The following is a 17,371-nucleotide window of genomic DNA, read 5'->3' as shown; positions in this document are numbered from 1 at the left end:
TATATGCCAATGAAAAATCCAAATTAGTATTTCCCGCTTCATTCCAATCCCCACACCCCAAAACCACCATGAATTCTTTCAAATCCATCAGGACTCGAGCCTACATGTCCGTTGAGTTCCCCACCAATTATCAGTTTCTCACTTCTAGGGACGCATTGCACCAATTCTTCCAAATCCTCCCAAATTTCTTGTCTAGTTGAAGCATCTAGTCCTGCTTGTGGTGCATATGCACTCACAATAGTTACAACTTCATCCCCCTATCACAAGCTTAATACTCATAATTCAATCACTCTTTCGAGACACGTCAACTACATAATCAATATATTCTCGATCAATAATGATACCTACCTCATTCCTACCCCTGGCTTTTCCCGAATACGAAAGCTTATACCCCTATGGAGCTATTTCTCTTGTCTTGTTTCCAACCCATTTGGTCTCCTGCAAACATAATATGTTAATTTTCCTCCTTCTCATAACCTCTAATAATTCGACTGATCTCCCTGTCAAAGAGCCAATGTTCCAAGTCCCAAAATGCATCCTACTACCCTTACCCCTACCCTTACCATGAAATCTTTGATAGTTAACACCATCCTCGGGTGGCGCGCCCAAATTAGTATTTCCTGCTTCATTCCAATCCCCACACCCCAAAACCACCATGAATGCTTTCAAATCCATCAGGACTCGAGCCTACATGTCCGTTGAGTTCCCCACCAATTATCAGTTTCTCACTTCTAGGGACGCATTGCACCAATTCTTCCAAATCCTCCCAAATTTCTTGTCTAGTTGAAGCATCTAGTCCTGCTTGTGGTGCATATGCACTCACAATAGTTACAACTTCATCCCCCTATCACAAGCTTAATACTCATAATTCAATCACTCTTTCGAGACACGTCAACTACATCATCAATATATTCTCGATCAATAATGATACCTACCTCATTCCTACCCCTGGCTTTTCCCGAATACGAAAGCTTATACCCCTATGGAGCTATTTCTCTTGTCTTGTTTCCAACCCATTTGGTCTCCTGCAAACATAATATGTTAATTTTCCTCCTTCTCATAACCTCTAATAATTCGAGTGATCTCCCTGTCAAAGAGCCAATGTTCCAAGTCCCAAAATGCATCCTACTACCCTTACCCCTACCCTTACCATGAAATCTTTGATAGTTAACACCATCCTCGGGTGGCGCGCCGCTTCCGGGCGACGACCTAGCAACCCTTGCATATTTTCCACTACACCTGGGCCTATGAAGTGTAGCGCACCCTTGCATATTTGACACCACCCCCAGGTGTAGGGGTGGCGCGCCGCTTCTGGGCGACGACCTAACAACCCTCACATATTTTTCACTACACCCGAGCTTAAGAGGTGTAGCGCGTCGCTGAGAAGGGGACGCCCCCACGATATTCCATTGTCGATTCATGTCATGATATGTGTAACACCCTGATAATTCCTTGCTTTTTATAAAACATTTTCCAACTCAAAAAGAAGGAATTACCAAGATATTACCACCACCGTGATAACGGCTAAGGCTATTTACCAGAATTAACAGCGGAATTTAACTAACTTTCAAATATAATAAATAGTTAATGGTCGTTTAACAACTTGGAACCATTAAGGACCAAAAACCAAACATTAATTAAGTAGTTTAGAAATCCATTAACTAAAGTTTAAATAAAGATTGTAGTCATGACTAGAAAAATAAATAGAGTTTATAAGATAAGGAAGAGAAAATATAGTCTCTCAAACACAATCCCATGATAACTTCTCCCGCAAGTTATCTCTACAAACCTGTTTATTGAAGTCTACTCCTCAACAACGCAAATGCAATGATGGATCATCATAGGGTCATTAAGGAAAAGGCCATGACCGAAAGACATGAAGCACGAAGTCAGCAAAAGCTGAGTACGAACAAGCAAGAATGAAATCCTAGTCTAACATGCTTCACTCAACAATATATAATAATCCACATGCAAAAGCCATTTAAATAAACAAGTAATCATGGAGACAAGACTCGACACCTGACACGACTCTTGACTCACAGATTAATAAGGATTAGCTTCGAACGGGTAAAAGAAAATATCCATAAAAGGAAAGATAAAGGTGATGGGAGCCAACCATACACCAAAATAATAAAGAGTCGGACTCCTACCGACAGTCGGGCCATACCGACGGAATTCCAGTGCATAAAAGCATAAAAAAAAGAATGAAACAACGTCTTGTATCATTCAAGGAGTACAAGTTTTCTAGCACCACACGAGCAGCAATAGCGACGCATGAGGCGTGCCAGGCTGGGCGAGAGCAAGGCACACGAGCACTGCTCGGTGTGCGCTGGTGAGGTCGGACGAGAGAGAGAGGGCCGAAAAAGAGAGGAGAGCAAAAGAGAGGGTTATGAAATTGTGAGGGGATCAAGAGAAGGGGAGGGTTATATTTGTAGTTTTCGAATCCCTTGTGGGCTTAGGTGTTTAGGAAATTGAATTGAGCTTGCAATTGGGTTTAATTAAAATTAATTACTAACAAGATTTGTTGGGTTTACCAACGGAATTGGATTGGGCTCGAAATATAATTAAAATAGTTTTGAAATACGACCCAACAATTTCCGAATAAATAAATTAGTTTAATTTATTTAATAAAACTCGATTTTCGTAAGTAATTAATAATTAAATTATTTAAAATAAAATACATTTAATTCGTATTAAATGTAATTAAATTCATAAAATACTTTATTCCGAAAAATACGAGGTATTACAATATGTGACTTAGTTTTACGCTGGCAGCCACCAACCTACCGCAACCCTCCTCCTTTATCCGGGCTTGGGACCGGCAGTGAATGCCGCATACGCGACACTCACAAGTAAATTCCGCATAAGCGACACTCACAAGTAAATTCCGCATAAGCGACACTCACATGCGGAGTTCCTTATCCACACATCAAATTGCAATAAAAGGTCTAGTTTTGAAGAAACCCACACCCTAGGCTGAGTTCTTTAATACATACCGTATTAAATTTTAGAGTAATTAAAAACGGATAGAGGCGACCATATAACAAGAGCGTTTGGTCCAGATGCAAGCGAGCCTAAGGAGGTTTAATACCAAGACAATTGATAATAGTAGGAGTAACTCTTCTACCTCATAACGTGTTGTTTTCTTTTCTCTTTCTCCAATATGAACAATCGAATATAACAGGGTTTACATTGAGTAAAATTATTTACACATAAAATTAGAGCCATAGCAGTTCATATATGGAAATTTCATGACACATTACTATCATGTTGAGATGCAATTCTTTTCTGGGAAAGACCATCACATCACCCAACACAATTGGCACAAAAACGTAATTGATTTTTTCTTTGGACACTTTGGCCCTATATATTGTGCAAGTCCACGCGTGGTTTGAGTTGTGCATGAGTCGACAATATGAAATTCGTGCCACGTCATTGCATATTCTTTAGGCCGACAGATAACACATATATATACTCACTAGCTAGCTAGATGATGATCGTGGTTTACTCATAAAGCAAAGACTTCATGTGTTTCTCAAGGTTTGGAAAACGGTGATTGTCATCATATTTATACATAATTGGAACCATCCTTGCTAAATTAAGGAAAGCATTTTGAAATCTGATGAAAATGGTGAGCTTTGAGATAAACACTCTTCATTGAGGTGCTCTTTAGAGTTACGATTCCTTTATTAAGAAAGTTGCCTCCACATTAGAAAAAGAATAGGGCCTCCAAATTTTCAAAGACGGCCATGAAGATAACATATATATAGACTCACTAGCTAGATGTTGATCGTGGTTTACTCATAAAGAAAAGATTTCATGTGTTTCTCAAGGCTTGGCAAACGATGATTGTCATCATATTTATACATAATTGGAATCATCCTTGCTAAATTAAGGAAAGCATTCTTGAAATCTAATGAAAATGGTGAGCTTTGAGATAAACACTCTTCATTGAGGTGCTTCCATGCGTTCGAAATCATCCCAAGAACGCATTCGCGTGCATTTTCATCTGAGCTCCCTTGATGCTCGTTCATGTAGCATGCTACAAATGATCCATCATGACCGTCTTGATCCTCATCCTACGTGTATATCAAATGATTACTTGCATACTACATATGCAATATATGATGTAACATATTGTTAGACCCTGGTTTTTGAGCTGAACTTTACCGAACTGAAGTAGGGTGATCTGACTTTTTTAAAAGGGACTAATGGCAATCTTAAATGTCTTATTACATTAGAGTACGTGAGATTTTCTTAGTTAAACTCGAGTTACTTAACAAGCTTAGTCATCAACTTTAAATATACCGGGACTAATGACTCTTAAATTCCTTATTGCATTAGATTATGTGAATCTTACTTAAACTCGGGTACTTAACCAGCTTATTCATCAAGATGTAAACATACTGGGACTAATGACTCTTAAATTTCTTATTACATTAGAGTAAGTGACATGATCTTATATAAATTCGAGTTATTGAACATGCTTAGCCATCAAGATGTAAACGTACCGGGACTAATGACTCTAAAATGTCTTATTGCATTAGAGTAAGTGAGATGATTTTACTTAAACTGGACGGACTTAACAAACTTAGCGATCAAAATGTAAACATACCTTGGCGCTCTCTAGATCATCCCAAAGACGAAGAAGTGTGCCTGCTAAAGATATAATTTTCGGATAGTTACGTTGTTGCTCCATAGATTTGTGCTTTTATAACTTGTTTCTTTATCCAATAGAGATAACAAGGTCGCAAAAACAACATATACTCCTGAACTAACAACCCCGTTCGTCAGATACTCCTTTGTAGTAGGCAAATATTCCGAAGCGAACCACCTTGCTTCCACCAAGAAAGCATTACATAACTCTGCCCACTGCATCATTATCCCTCAACACATACAACATGTCAACTAGGTATCATTCGATCATAATATATAACATGTACTCCTTAACAATATAAGGATGTAGCTCTGTTCTTTTCTCCTGGTATTGTCCGATTTTTCTAGTTTCTGCTCTGGTATGTATATATTTTAGGGTATGGACTAATTAGGATATATTTGTGAGTCCTTTTTCTTTTCTTTTTCTAGTCTGAACTTTTCTGGTTTTGTCTAAATGTTTTCTATGAGTGCATTTTTCGTTTTTGGTTTGATTTCTCTTTGGCCCGGTTTTGAATTTTTCTGGTTGTAGTCTAGTCTGTTTTGAATGTTATCTATGAGTGTTTTTTACTTTTTAGGGTTCATGTCTGATCTGATTTTTTCAGACTGAATGTTTTATAGAGTGTTTTTTTTCTTTTTCTGATCTGGTTTGAACGTTTTTTTCTTTTTCTGATCTGATTTTTTCTACTCTGGTTTAGTGTGGTTTGATTTTTTCTTATCTGGTATGATTTTCAGAAGAAAAAAAAAGACGATAATAAACAATGAGAATTAAGTGAAGGGAACAAAGCTTTAGAATTAGTGTGTAGAACATACCGCGTTTTGTAAAAAAATCTTAGGGTTCCATCCATGTCTAATGTAAATTTTGTGGCTCATCTCATACGTAGTGTCGTAGAGTGCCTTAAGACATATTGTCATATAGTCCGGTAAGCCATTTATATTCGTATGATCCCATCGATTTACAGCTTCAGTGAAGAGAGTAAGCTCTTCAAGGTTTCCATACAAATCGAATATATCATCAATTATATAAATGAATGATATCGATTTTGTAAGTTCTGTTCTTAGCTCTGCCTTATCTGGATCAGGGAGCGCGACTGAAGACCACATATGCCATTCAGCTGGTTGGTTTCTAGCAAGCTTCAAAACCTCAGCCATGCGAAGTTGTTTCCACCACCTGATTAGAATAAATAAGGAAAAGTTTTCATAAAAAACCTTTTATGATGAGACCACTTTTGTCAGAAATGACGCTAAACAAACAACCCTAGCTAACTTATTAAATCGATTTTTGAATGAAAACTTACCGAGAAACTTGTGTTATTTCAGTTTTGAGGGTGATTTGAGCCATGTTGATATCAATCCTAGCAAGTTCTTGCATCTCGTTGATCCACTCGTGTGTGCTGAAGCAATTATGTAGGAACTTTAGCAAACTTTCAAAATTTTGCAGTTGGGTCTTTGCAGTAAGTCTTGGAATGGTTTTATGACATGGATTGCTAAGTGTGTTTCTGATCAACGAAGTCTCAAAATTTTCCATGATTTTCGAATAGTTCATTAGAAGACTCCAAGTAAATTCACCAGCTTCATCAAGTATGTGATCACTTGGGATGCTCAGCTCAGACGCCTCGAAAAGACTAATTAGCCCTTTTGTGTCTTTCTTAAGTCCTTGTTTGAATCTTCCATCTTTGTCGTCCTTGAATTTACTGAAAGTGTCTGTTAATGATGAGATTAAACTTGTCATGTTTATTTTAACAACTACCTTTTAAGTTTCAACTTTTGCGAACAACTTGAAGAAAAACAAGAACTCACAGGTTTTGGTTTTCTGGGTTCAAAATATGAACCAGTTTTCTTTGTATTTCGTTTTCTGTGTGTTGTGTTCTGTGTCTGCGTTCCTCCTCTATGCAGCTTATATACAAAGGCTAGCATAAACTAACCTAGAGCCAGCTGTCCCATCAGACAAAATAACGGCTCATAATCATCCTAGGATCAATACAAAATCTGGTACCTAGGATCAAGTAAGACAAAAAACAATAAAAGCTATACAATATGTAATCTTTTACATGTGATTCATTGATGACATGGCAACTGATATGCACCCTCATATTCTCAATACCCCTCCCTCAAGTTGGAGCTGAGGAGACGATGCCCAACTTGAAAGACAAATGGTTGTGTTGTTGTTCACTGAGTGATTTAGTCATTAAGTCAGCCAACTGTAGGAAGGACTTAACATGAAGAACATTGAGTGTGCCATTTAGTAGATGATCTCTGACATAATGACAATCCACATTCAGGTGCTTCGTTCTCTCATGAAAAACTGGATTGTGAGCCAAGTGAATGGCTGACTTGTTGTCACAAAATAGATCAATGGGTTTGGGAACATCAAAACCAAGTTCTTCCAATAATCCATTCAACCAGACAATTTCACTTGTTGTGTGTGACATACATCTGTATTCTGCCTCTGTAGATGACTTTGAGGTGGTCTTTTGTTTCTTTGTTTTCCATGAGACTAAAGAGTCTCCCAGAAACACACAATACCCAGTAAGGGATTTTGCACTGTATGCACAGCTTCCCCAGTCAGAATCACAATAAGAGGATATCTTAATTTCAGAATGTGCAGGATAATACAATCCCCAATCCATAGTACCAGCTAGGTACTTGATCACATGGATTGCAGCTTGTAAGTGTGGTTTTCTTGGCTCATGCATAAACTGACTAAGTTGTTGCACACTGTAAGAGATGTCTGGCCTTGTCAGGTTCAAGTATAGGAGTTTTCCAATGATTCTTCTGTACACTTCTGGATCTTCCAACACTTCTCCATGTTCAATGGAAAGTTTAACTCCTTTAGGAAAAGGAAACTTTGTAGGCTTGCAATCTTGAGTTCCAGTTGACTTTAAGATATCAAGAATAAACTTTCTCTGATTTAACATTGTCCCTTTTGAGTTTCTGGCAACTTCAATGCCAAGAAAGTACCTCATTTCACCAAGATCTTTTATAGTGAAAGTGTCATCCAGCCACACTTTGAGTTTTGCTATTTCTGCTTCATCATTTCCAGTGACCAAAAGGTCATCCACATATACCAGCACAATGGTCTCTTTTCCATCCATAATCTTAGAGAACATTGAGTAGTCTCTTTTGGATTGTGTGTATTCATGCTCACAAAAGAATTTGGTCAATTCCAAATTCCATTGTCTTGAGGCTTGCTTCAACCCATATAAACTTCTCTTGAGCCTGCACACTTGCCCTTCCTTTCCACCTTTATAACCTTTTGGAGGCTTCATGTACACTTCTTCTTCCAAGTATCCATGCAAGAAGGCATTGTTGATGTCTAGTTGATGGATTTTCCAGTCAAGAGCAGTAGCAAGAGCAATCAAGGTTCTCACACTAGTGAACTTTGCCACTGGTGAAAAAGTATGTTTATAATCCTTGCCTTTTACTTGCTTGTCTCCCCTTGCAACCAACCTGGCCTTCAACTTGTCAATCTCTCCTTTCTGCAGAAACTTAATCTTGTACACCCACTTTGAATCTATGGCCTTCTTCCCTTCTGGAAGGTCTGTCATCTCCCAAGTGTCATTATCTTCTAGGGCCTTTAATTCCTCCTCCATTGCTTCAACCCATCCTTCATCCTTACATGCTTCACCATAGTGTGCTGGTTCAGTTACCTTCAGAACATTGTTTAAAGAAGCTAGATATTCCTCAGAATAATACTCTGAGTCTATCAGCCTTGCAACTATCATGTTGGCTGAATGCTGCTCCTTTCTTCTCCCAGGTATGTCTACAATGAAATCTCTGAATCTTCCAGGTATTCCTGCTTCTCTGGAGGATTTTCTTGTGAACACTTCAGTGTCTTGCTCAACATGAGTTGAATTTGGCTAAGCTTGTGGTTCTTCTTCTCCAACAACTTCTCCATTTTCTTCTTCTTCTTGTGTTCCCACTTGAACAGTTTCCTGTGCAATCACTTCAGTGAGTGTGTTAGTGAAATCATCATTTTCAGTTCCAGATACTGACAGATTCTGTCTTAAACAAGACATGAAGTCATGATTTCCTTTCTTCAACAGAAAGGGAAATATGTTTTCTTTAAAAACAACATCTCTGCTAACAAATATTTTTCTGCTTTCCAAATCCAACACCTTGTACCCCTTTTAAAAGTAAGGATACCCAAGCATTACACACCTTATGCCTCTTGCAGCAAACTTATCCCCTGGTTTCTTGTGGGGACTAGCATAGCACAAGCTACCTATCACTCTCAAGTGATCATAAGTGGCTTCTTTCTTCATCAATTTCTTAAATGGAGTCTCCCAATTAAGCACTGCAGTGGGTAACAGGTTTATGAGATGTGTGGCAGCAAGGATACATTCACCCCAGAAATAGTTAGGCAAACCTGCATGCAATTTCAAAGCTCTTGCTGTCTCAAGCAAGAACCTATGTTTTCTTTCAACCCTAGCATTTTGTTGAGGCACACCTGGTACACTTCTTTGATGTGTGATTCCTTTCTGAGCAAGAATCAGTCCACAATCATTTTGGAATATTTCAGTTCCATTATCACTTCTCAGCACTTTCACCTTGGTGTTGAACTGATTTTCTACATGAGCTAAGAAATTGCTCAATATTCCCTTTACCTGTTCCTTGTTGGACAGAAAATGTGTCCAAGTAACCCTACTATAGTCATCAACTATAGTCAGAAAGTAACTTGCCCCTGTAATGCTCTTTGTTCTATATGGTCCCCAAAGATCCACATGAATCAAGTCAAATATGTTACTTGCAATAGATTTACTAGGTGCAAAAGGTAACTTATGATGCTTAGCAACAGAACATGTATCACAAAAATAATTCTTAAGTTCATCACATTTGCAAAAATTCAGATGTTTCATCTTAGAAATTGATACATGACCAAGTCTAGCATGAATCAAATCAAGGGTTTCTACTTTATTACAACTCCTTGAACTTCTTTCTTTCTTCTCTTCTGCTGTCAAGCATCCCTTTCCTTCTCCAGATTCTCTCCCTTCCGTGATCAATTTGTACAGATCATGCTCATTCCTTCCAAGTGCTATGCTTTCATTAGTGGAAAGGCCCTGAAGAGAGCATCCATGTTTATCAAACAACAAGCTTAAGTTATTTTTCTTCAGCAGTTTGCTAACTGAAAGCAAGTTATGTTTGAAATCACTCACATACAAAACATCATCCAGAACCACTTTCTCATTCAACCTCACATTACCCATTTGTTTCACAGTTTTCACACTCCCATCAGGTAACCCCACTCTTATGCATTTTTCTAAGGTCCTTAAGTTCTTTAGAATGTTCAGATTTCCAGTCATGTGATCACTAGCACCAGAATCTATAAGCCATGTGTTTGAGTAACCAATTCCATCAGAATTTCCATCACAGGACAAAACCAAGACTTCCTTACCTCCAAAATTGCTCTGGCTCTGGCTGCTGGTTCCTGTGTTCTTCTTCTCTCCAATGGCTCTCATAACTTCCTGAACAACAGAAGAAATAAAACTACTATCATTCTTAGTTCCATTACCTTCTCCTTGATGAGATGAGAAATCCAATGGATTGTCTTCACATGACATGTTCTCCTCTCTTGATGCATTTGCAGCTTGTCTCTCAGTTCCTTTCCTCTTAGGGTTGTTTTTGAACCATTCTGGATATTATGAACCATTCTGGATATCCCACCAGTTTGAAGCATTCTTCTTTCAGGTGTCCCTTCATTCCACAGTGGTCACACTTCTTTGATTCTTTCTCCCATTTTTCTCTCTGTTTCCTTTTGTATTCTCTTTTGTCAAAGCTCAGTAATGGCCCCAAGCTTTGACCTTGTCTATTCACAGCAAGAGCACTCATCTCAGCCCCAAGACTGATCTCACCAGTGATTTGTTTCTGTTTTTCAACCTGCATAACCAAGTTGTACACCTTGTTCACAGGGAGGAGAGGATCCATCCCTAGGAAGTTGGTCTTCATCTGGTCATAACCAGAATTCAGACCCATGAAAACTTCAGAAGCTTGTTTTTTGATTCTCTTTCAAGCAGCTTCTTCACAATGCTACATGTGCACTTTGCTAGTGCTCCACAAGAACAGTCAGGTATATCTTCAAGCTCTGCTATCTGATCCCAAAGATCCTTCAGCTTGCAATAGTATTCACTCACACTCAGATTGTTTTGTTCAAGAAACCACAGGTCTTTCTTCAGTTGAAACAACTGAGGTGCACTAGTCTGACCATACCTTTCGACTATCTCTTCCCACAACCTTTTGGTGGATGGCATAGTCACTAAGCTACTTGCAATCTCAGGTTTCATTGTGGCAAGCAACCAGGATCTGACCATATAGTCACATCTAGTCCACTTCTGTATTTCATCTGTTCCTTCAGTGGGCTTTGGGTGTTTTCCTTCAAGAAAAGCAAGCTTGTTCTTTGCACCAAGCGCAATTCTAATGCTTCTGCTCCAGTTCATGAAGTTGTTTCCATCAAGAAGTATGCTTCCCAAGGATGTTGCTGCATTCTCATTCACAACAATAAAGAGAGGATCTTTGTAAGGGTTAAGGTTTGTGTTTGAGTTTGTTTCAGTCATTTTCTTGTTCTGGTTTTGAAAAAGCTTCAAGCTTTCTTAGGTTCAGGTTTGTGTGAGCCCTTGTATTTCCTTTTCAACGCAAGATTTCTTAACCGTGCTCTGATACCATGAAGAAAAACAAGAACTCACAGGTTTTGGTTTTCTGGGTTCAAAATATGAACCAGTTTTCTTTGTATTTCGTTTTCTGTGTGTTGTGTTCTGTGTCTGAGTTCCTCCTCTATGCAGCTTATATACAAAGGCTAGCATAAACTAACCTAGAGCCAGCTGTCCCATCAGACAAAATAACGGCTCATAATCATCCTAGGATCAATACAAAATCTGGTACCTAGGATCAAGTAAGACAAAAAACAATAAAAGCTATACAATATGTAATCTTTTACATGTGACTATCTACATGTGATTCATTGATGACATGGCAACTGATATGCACCCTCATATTCTCAATACAACTACTTACACATATTTTGTAAACAACTATTCCCTCCGTCTATTTTTGTTCTTTACGTTTTCCTATTTGGGTGCCCCAAAATATTATTTACATTTCCTTTTATATTATCACATAAATGCTTTAATATTCTATCAAAATATGGGTCCGATTATTATTTTAACCCATTAAATTCATTGAACCATTTAATATTTCACACTTTTTCATTGGTACATTAAATTTTTCTCATTTTCCCAATATCAGAATTTTGATAAAAGTGAAAACATTATAAATAAATGTAATTTTCCTTGTTTAAATAAAAAAAATAGAGGAAACCCAATGCACATTAATTAGTCATTAAAACGCGTGAAAAATACCAAACATAAAGAATAAAAAGAAATGAAAGTAGTACTTTGTATTTTTTAAATTTCAACTTTTGCGAATCACTACAACTACACTATTTTACAGAAAATGAGAAAAGTGAACGTCTTTTGTGAAATGATATTATGATAATAGTCAATTAACAGTTAAGATTATCTAGGAGAAATACTGAACATATTTTTCATCGTCAAGGTCATTGTAAAGCTTAGGTCCACAAATTTTGAAATAAGTTTGAACATAATATCATTTGTGTTGGGGTGTTAAAATGGGCCCACCATTTTAACCCAAAAGCCAATAAAACCCACTCAAGCCCAATACCACCAACAAGGCCTCAAAAGGCCCAACAAGGCACTATATATATGCCCCTAAAGGGGCAAGGTAAAAGGGGTCATTCTCTAACCCTAGAGAAGCCACCCTACTCTCTCTCTCCCCTAAACACCTCATTTTATACATCAATTGTACTGACTTGAGCGTCGAAGGCTCCGCGTCGGGGACCCCCCCTTGGCCCGGAGTTCATCTTGCAGGCACCGTACGTGACCGGAACTCAAAATATCAAGGACGCTCCTACCATCGTTTCAACCCCGGAACAATTTGGCGCCGTCTGTGGGGAACGAGAGCAAAACCCATGAAGATTCACTCTCCCATGGCTACCGGGTTCAACCACAAAATGGGTAGGAAAACCCCGATTATGTTCGGCCAAGATCTAGCTACCCCGTGCACTGCATCTCAAAGGAAGCTGAGGTCTTAGATCGGCCAAAACCACAAAATTAATGATGTTGGAGTATCAAGCACCTAGCATTTGACTCAACAAATAATAAATGTCAATTTTTGTTGTGTTGTGCTTGTGCGGCCCAATGGGCGGGTAGCACTGCACAAGTCGATGGATTATTTGTTGACGTAATTAGTCACAAGTAATTAAAGCAAAAGTTGCATCCAAGCAACAAGCTGAATCAAGTAATTAGTCACATTTGCTGACAAAGTTTAAATGCGGTCAATATTCCCCAACAACATGGGAGAGGCAAAGCTCAATTCATAAAATAAGGAAAGTAAAAGAGCAAAGCAATAAGAGAGGTTTAATATAAGAGCTTCTTATATTTCTAAACATCGAAGCACAGAACCGAGCTCAACCTCTCCATTTATATCATGCCTTTCCTCCATTCTACCATGGTTAATTTCTCATATATCTTGGTACAAAGCTGATGAGTCTCGCTCAATTTCGGAACTACAACAGAGTTTCCCGAAGTCAGTGCCGAAGCTCGGTGCTGAGGTTGACCGCAGGCAAAATGAAAGCATTACCAAGGAAATTTCACTACTACAACATCAGTTGATGACCGCAAGTTGTTTGATAAAATGCCTGAATGAAGCCAAGGCCTCCTGAAGTTCGAGCTTATGCTCCCGAGGTCCGAGATAAGGCACCCCGAGGTCGACCACCGCGCTAAGGCCGACCATGAGATCGAGCTAAGGCTGATGGTTATAATCGAACGTAGTCGAAGCACATAGTTGCAAACCAAGGCAGAGCCGAGCCCAGCCCCGAAGCTCAGTGCCGAAGAAATTGGGTGATGAAACATAATGGCTCATTCTGCAATTTACAGAAATAGACAATCAACAAAGCAAAAAGAAATGAAAAGGGAAGTAATTAGGCTTAACCACTTCACTGAAGGTGAGACCAAAACCGAAGGCAACCAAAACAGCGAGTCGAGGCAATCCAAGGATGAGCCGAGTTCAGAGCTAAGGTTATCTACAGGTGGTCCAAAACGCCAGCCTGTTAAAAGTTGCATTTCTCATTCAGTCATTTGCGATCTCCAAGCTAAGTCTCCTCCTTTATATTTGATGTTTTGCTTCATCCTTCCATAACCAATTTGGTCTGTTAGTTGGGTAGAAAACAGGTGAATCTTACTTATCAACTGCTCGACTGTTTTTCTGGACCTTGTAAAGGAGCTTCCTCAAGCCATATGCCAGACTAAAGTCATTTGAAAAACCGCCTACCAGGTGTTTGATAAAATGCTTCAATGAAGTCAGATTCACATTCATTCTACCATTTTTTCAGTGAGAGGTCATAATTGATCTCCCAGAGAAACAGAGCAGTACCGAGCAATGCCGAGGCCGAGGCCAGTTTCCCGAGGTGACAAAGGCTCACTGCCGTGCATAATAGCTCTCTAGCTCAATGCCGAGGTCATGACAATCTCCCGAAGACGGCCTCCAAGGTCCACCATAGGTTCCCGAAGGCCGAGGCAGGACTTCACGAGGTGAACCGAGCCTTGATATTGCTGATAGCACGAGCTGATAGCACGAGCTCAATCTAGTCCATATTTCTCACTTCGTACTCAAATGAGTACCGAAGGTCAGTGCTCAGGGCCGAACACAGCCGCCTAGTCGTGGTTGATAATGATGATAATACAAATCCAGCATCAACAAAGAAAAGTCAGCTACTGAGAGTGATTTATACCTCTAAACATCGAAAGCCGAAGACACTTGCACCGAGCAAAGGGCCAAACTTGGCGTCAAGTTGCCAAGCTTAAACTCATTGGGTAATCACCGCCGAGGTTGACCCATAGCCTCCCAAGGTTGACCCACTGAGCCGAGCTCCATGCCTCAGTCACAAGTTCAAAGCTAAGTTTCTCCACCCATTTTTTGATATTTGAAAAATATCATGAATTGGTACATGTATGGTGTCTGTCATTTACACACTAGAGCTTATACTTGACAATTAAGCAAGAATGAGGAAACCAAAAGCACAGCAGACTAAGCCGAGCATGAACTCACTCAATTTTCGGATCCTGGACGCCTAGTCCTAATCCTTGAACCTCGGACGTCTAGTCCATACCGCTCATTTGTCAAAATTCCATGGCTCCTGAAGTTTGCCCCGAGAGCCGAGCTCAAGCTCCCGAAGCTCAAAATCATCGATTCATCTACTGTTGTGATTCTGTATCAAAAAGACATCTTTGCAGGCGACACCGAGGCTCGTGGACAGCGCTCATAGCCGAAGCTCATTGTTGAAGCTCATAGCCAAAGCTCATCATGGAAGCTAAGATACGAATCCAAGATCCGAAGCAGCCTCCAGAGCCAAACTCTCGAAGTTCATCTCCCGAGCTTATCAGCTCCCGAGCCAAACTCTCGAAGATTCCGAGTAGTGCCAAGTTCAGCATGGGTAAAGTTTCAAAGGATCCAAAAAGCTCTCCGAGCAATACCGAGGTCAATGCCGAGCATAGCTTCGCTTCCCGAGCAGTGCCGAAGCTCCTAAGCAATACCAAAACTCAGTTCAAAGGCTCAATTGCTGAGGTCAGTGCCGAAATTGAGCAACTTCTCCCGAAGTCAGTCTTCAATGCCGAAGCTCGATACCAAAGTTAGCGCAAAAGAGAATGGACGAGTTCCTGTTCAAACATAGGAGAACGGCGAGTAAATTGATGGCGGTGCTTGCGATAAATCACAAAAATGCAGAGCTTATGAAAATGAGCCATATTGGATTTGTGATAAATATAAAATTATCCTCTACCTCTCTTTACGAGTGGAGGAATCCTATACTTTGGAGGTGGGCCAATCAAATAAAAGCCAAACATTATATTGCAATATGAGTCTTCCATATCGGGTGTTGGACCAAAAAGAAGACAAACAATGGGCTTCGGCATTCCAATGGCGGAAGTTCTGATAATATCTTTCTACTGAGCAATATAATAGTGGGCCAAACAAATTGACTGAGTGGCCTAACAGCATCTCACCTAACCAAGGTTCATCCGCTCGGATAAGAAACAAGCAAGTTATGGAGCGATCTCCGGGTCACCATAACTTGGAGCAAGTCTTGAAAAATTCTGTTCGCAACAAAAGTCGCTCAAATCAAGTTATAAAACTTCGGCTCAGATCCATGGATCGCCAAAGTCATAACTAAGAGTCAGACTAGCGATTTCTTGCCCAGGTTTCCGAACCACAAGAAATCGGAAGAACAGAAACCAAGCAAGTCCCTTAGCAGATCTACGGATCACAAGAAACTTGGATAAACAAGCAAGTTATGGAGCGATCTCCGGGTCACCATAACTTGGAGCAAGTCTTGGAAAATTCTGTTCGCAACAAAAGTCGCTCAAATCAAGTTATAAAACTTCGGCTCAGATCCATGGATCGCCAAAGTCATAACTAAGAGTCAGACTAGCGATTTCTTGCCCAGGTTTCCGAAACACAAGAAATCGGAAGAACAGAAACCAAGCAAGTCCCTTAGCAGATCTACGGATCACAAGAAACTTGGATAAACAAACAAGTTATGGAGCGATCTCCGGGTCACCATAACTTGGAGCAAGTCTTGGAAAATTTTGTTCGCAACAAAAGTCGCTCGAATACAGTTATAAAGAGTTCGGCTCAGATCCACGGATTCCCGAAGCTCATAACTAAGAGAGACTTGCGATTTCTTGCCCAGGTTTCCGAACCACAAGAAATCGGAAGAACAGAAACCAAGCAAGTCCCTTGGATAAACAAGCAAGTTATGGAGCGATCTCCAGGTCACCATAACTTGGAGAAAGTCTTGGAAAATTCCGTTTGCAACAAAGTCTCTCGAATAGTTATAAAGAGTTCGGCTCAGATCCACGGATCCCCGAAGCTCATAACTAAGAGTCAGGAACCACAAGAACTCGGAAGAACGGAAGTAGACGTAAAAGAGCTCAAAAGTAGACTCTTAACAGATCCATGGATCTGAAGAGCTCAGAAGCAGACTCTAAACATGTCTACAAACGTTAAAGAGCTCAAAAGTAGACTCTTAACAGATCCACGGATCTGAAGAGCTCAGAAGCAGACTCTAAACATGTCCAACACTTTAAAGAGCTCAAAAGCAGCCTCTTAACAGATCCACGGATCTGAAAAGCTCAAAAGCAGACTCTAAACAAATCTACAGACCTTAAAGGTCCAAAAACTACCGAGTCTCTTAGCAAAATCTACAGATTTGAAGAACTCAAAGCAAGACAAGTCTCTTAGCAAAATCTACGGATTTGAAGAAACTTGGACAAAAACCGCCCCGAAGGTAAAATCCGAAGGATAAATCCGAAGGTAAAATCCGAAGGTAAAATCCGAGCCGAGATTACAACTCGAACCGATGTTACAATCCGAGCCGATTTTAGAAGCGCGTTCTTAAACAGATCTTCGGATTTGAAGAGCGAGGTTAAAAATCGCTCCGAGATTACAACTCGAATCGATGTTACAATCCGAGCCGAAGGCAAAAACCGAGCCGAAGGTAAAATTCCGTGATCAAAAATCAAAACCCAACCCATTTTTCAAATAGAATTGGGTCTGGGGGGCATTTGTTGGGGTGTTAAAATAGACCTACCATTTTAACCCAAAAGCCAATAAAACCCACTCAAGCCCAATACCACCAATAAGGCCTCAA

The 17,371-nt window shown here is 39.8% G+C and overlaps 1 pseudogene; it reads right to left on the bottom strand.

Annotated features, from left to right (window-relative positions):
- Window positions 1–3,797: 3,797 nt before the first annotated feature.
- The window catches only part of LOC110789687 ((3S,6E)-nerolidol synthase 1-like), a 42,021-nt pseudogene continuing 28,447 nt past the window's right edge, over window positions 3,798–17,371 (bottom strand).

The sequence above is a fragment of the Spinacia oleracea genome, chromosome 6, assembly GCF_020520425.1.
Source record: "Spinacia oleracea cultivar Varoflay chromosome 6, BTI_SOV_V1, whole genome shotgun sequence".
Classification (NCBI taxonomy): domain Eukaryota; kingdom Viridiplantae; phylum Streptophyta; class Magnoliopsida; order Caryophyllales; family Amaranthaceae; genus Spinacia; species Spinacia oleracea.
The sequence above is the reverse complement of the archived record's forward strand: the minus strand, read 5'-3'. Positions and strand labels throughout refer to the sequence as shown.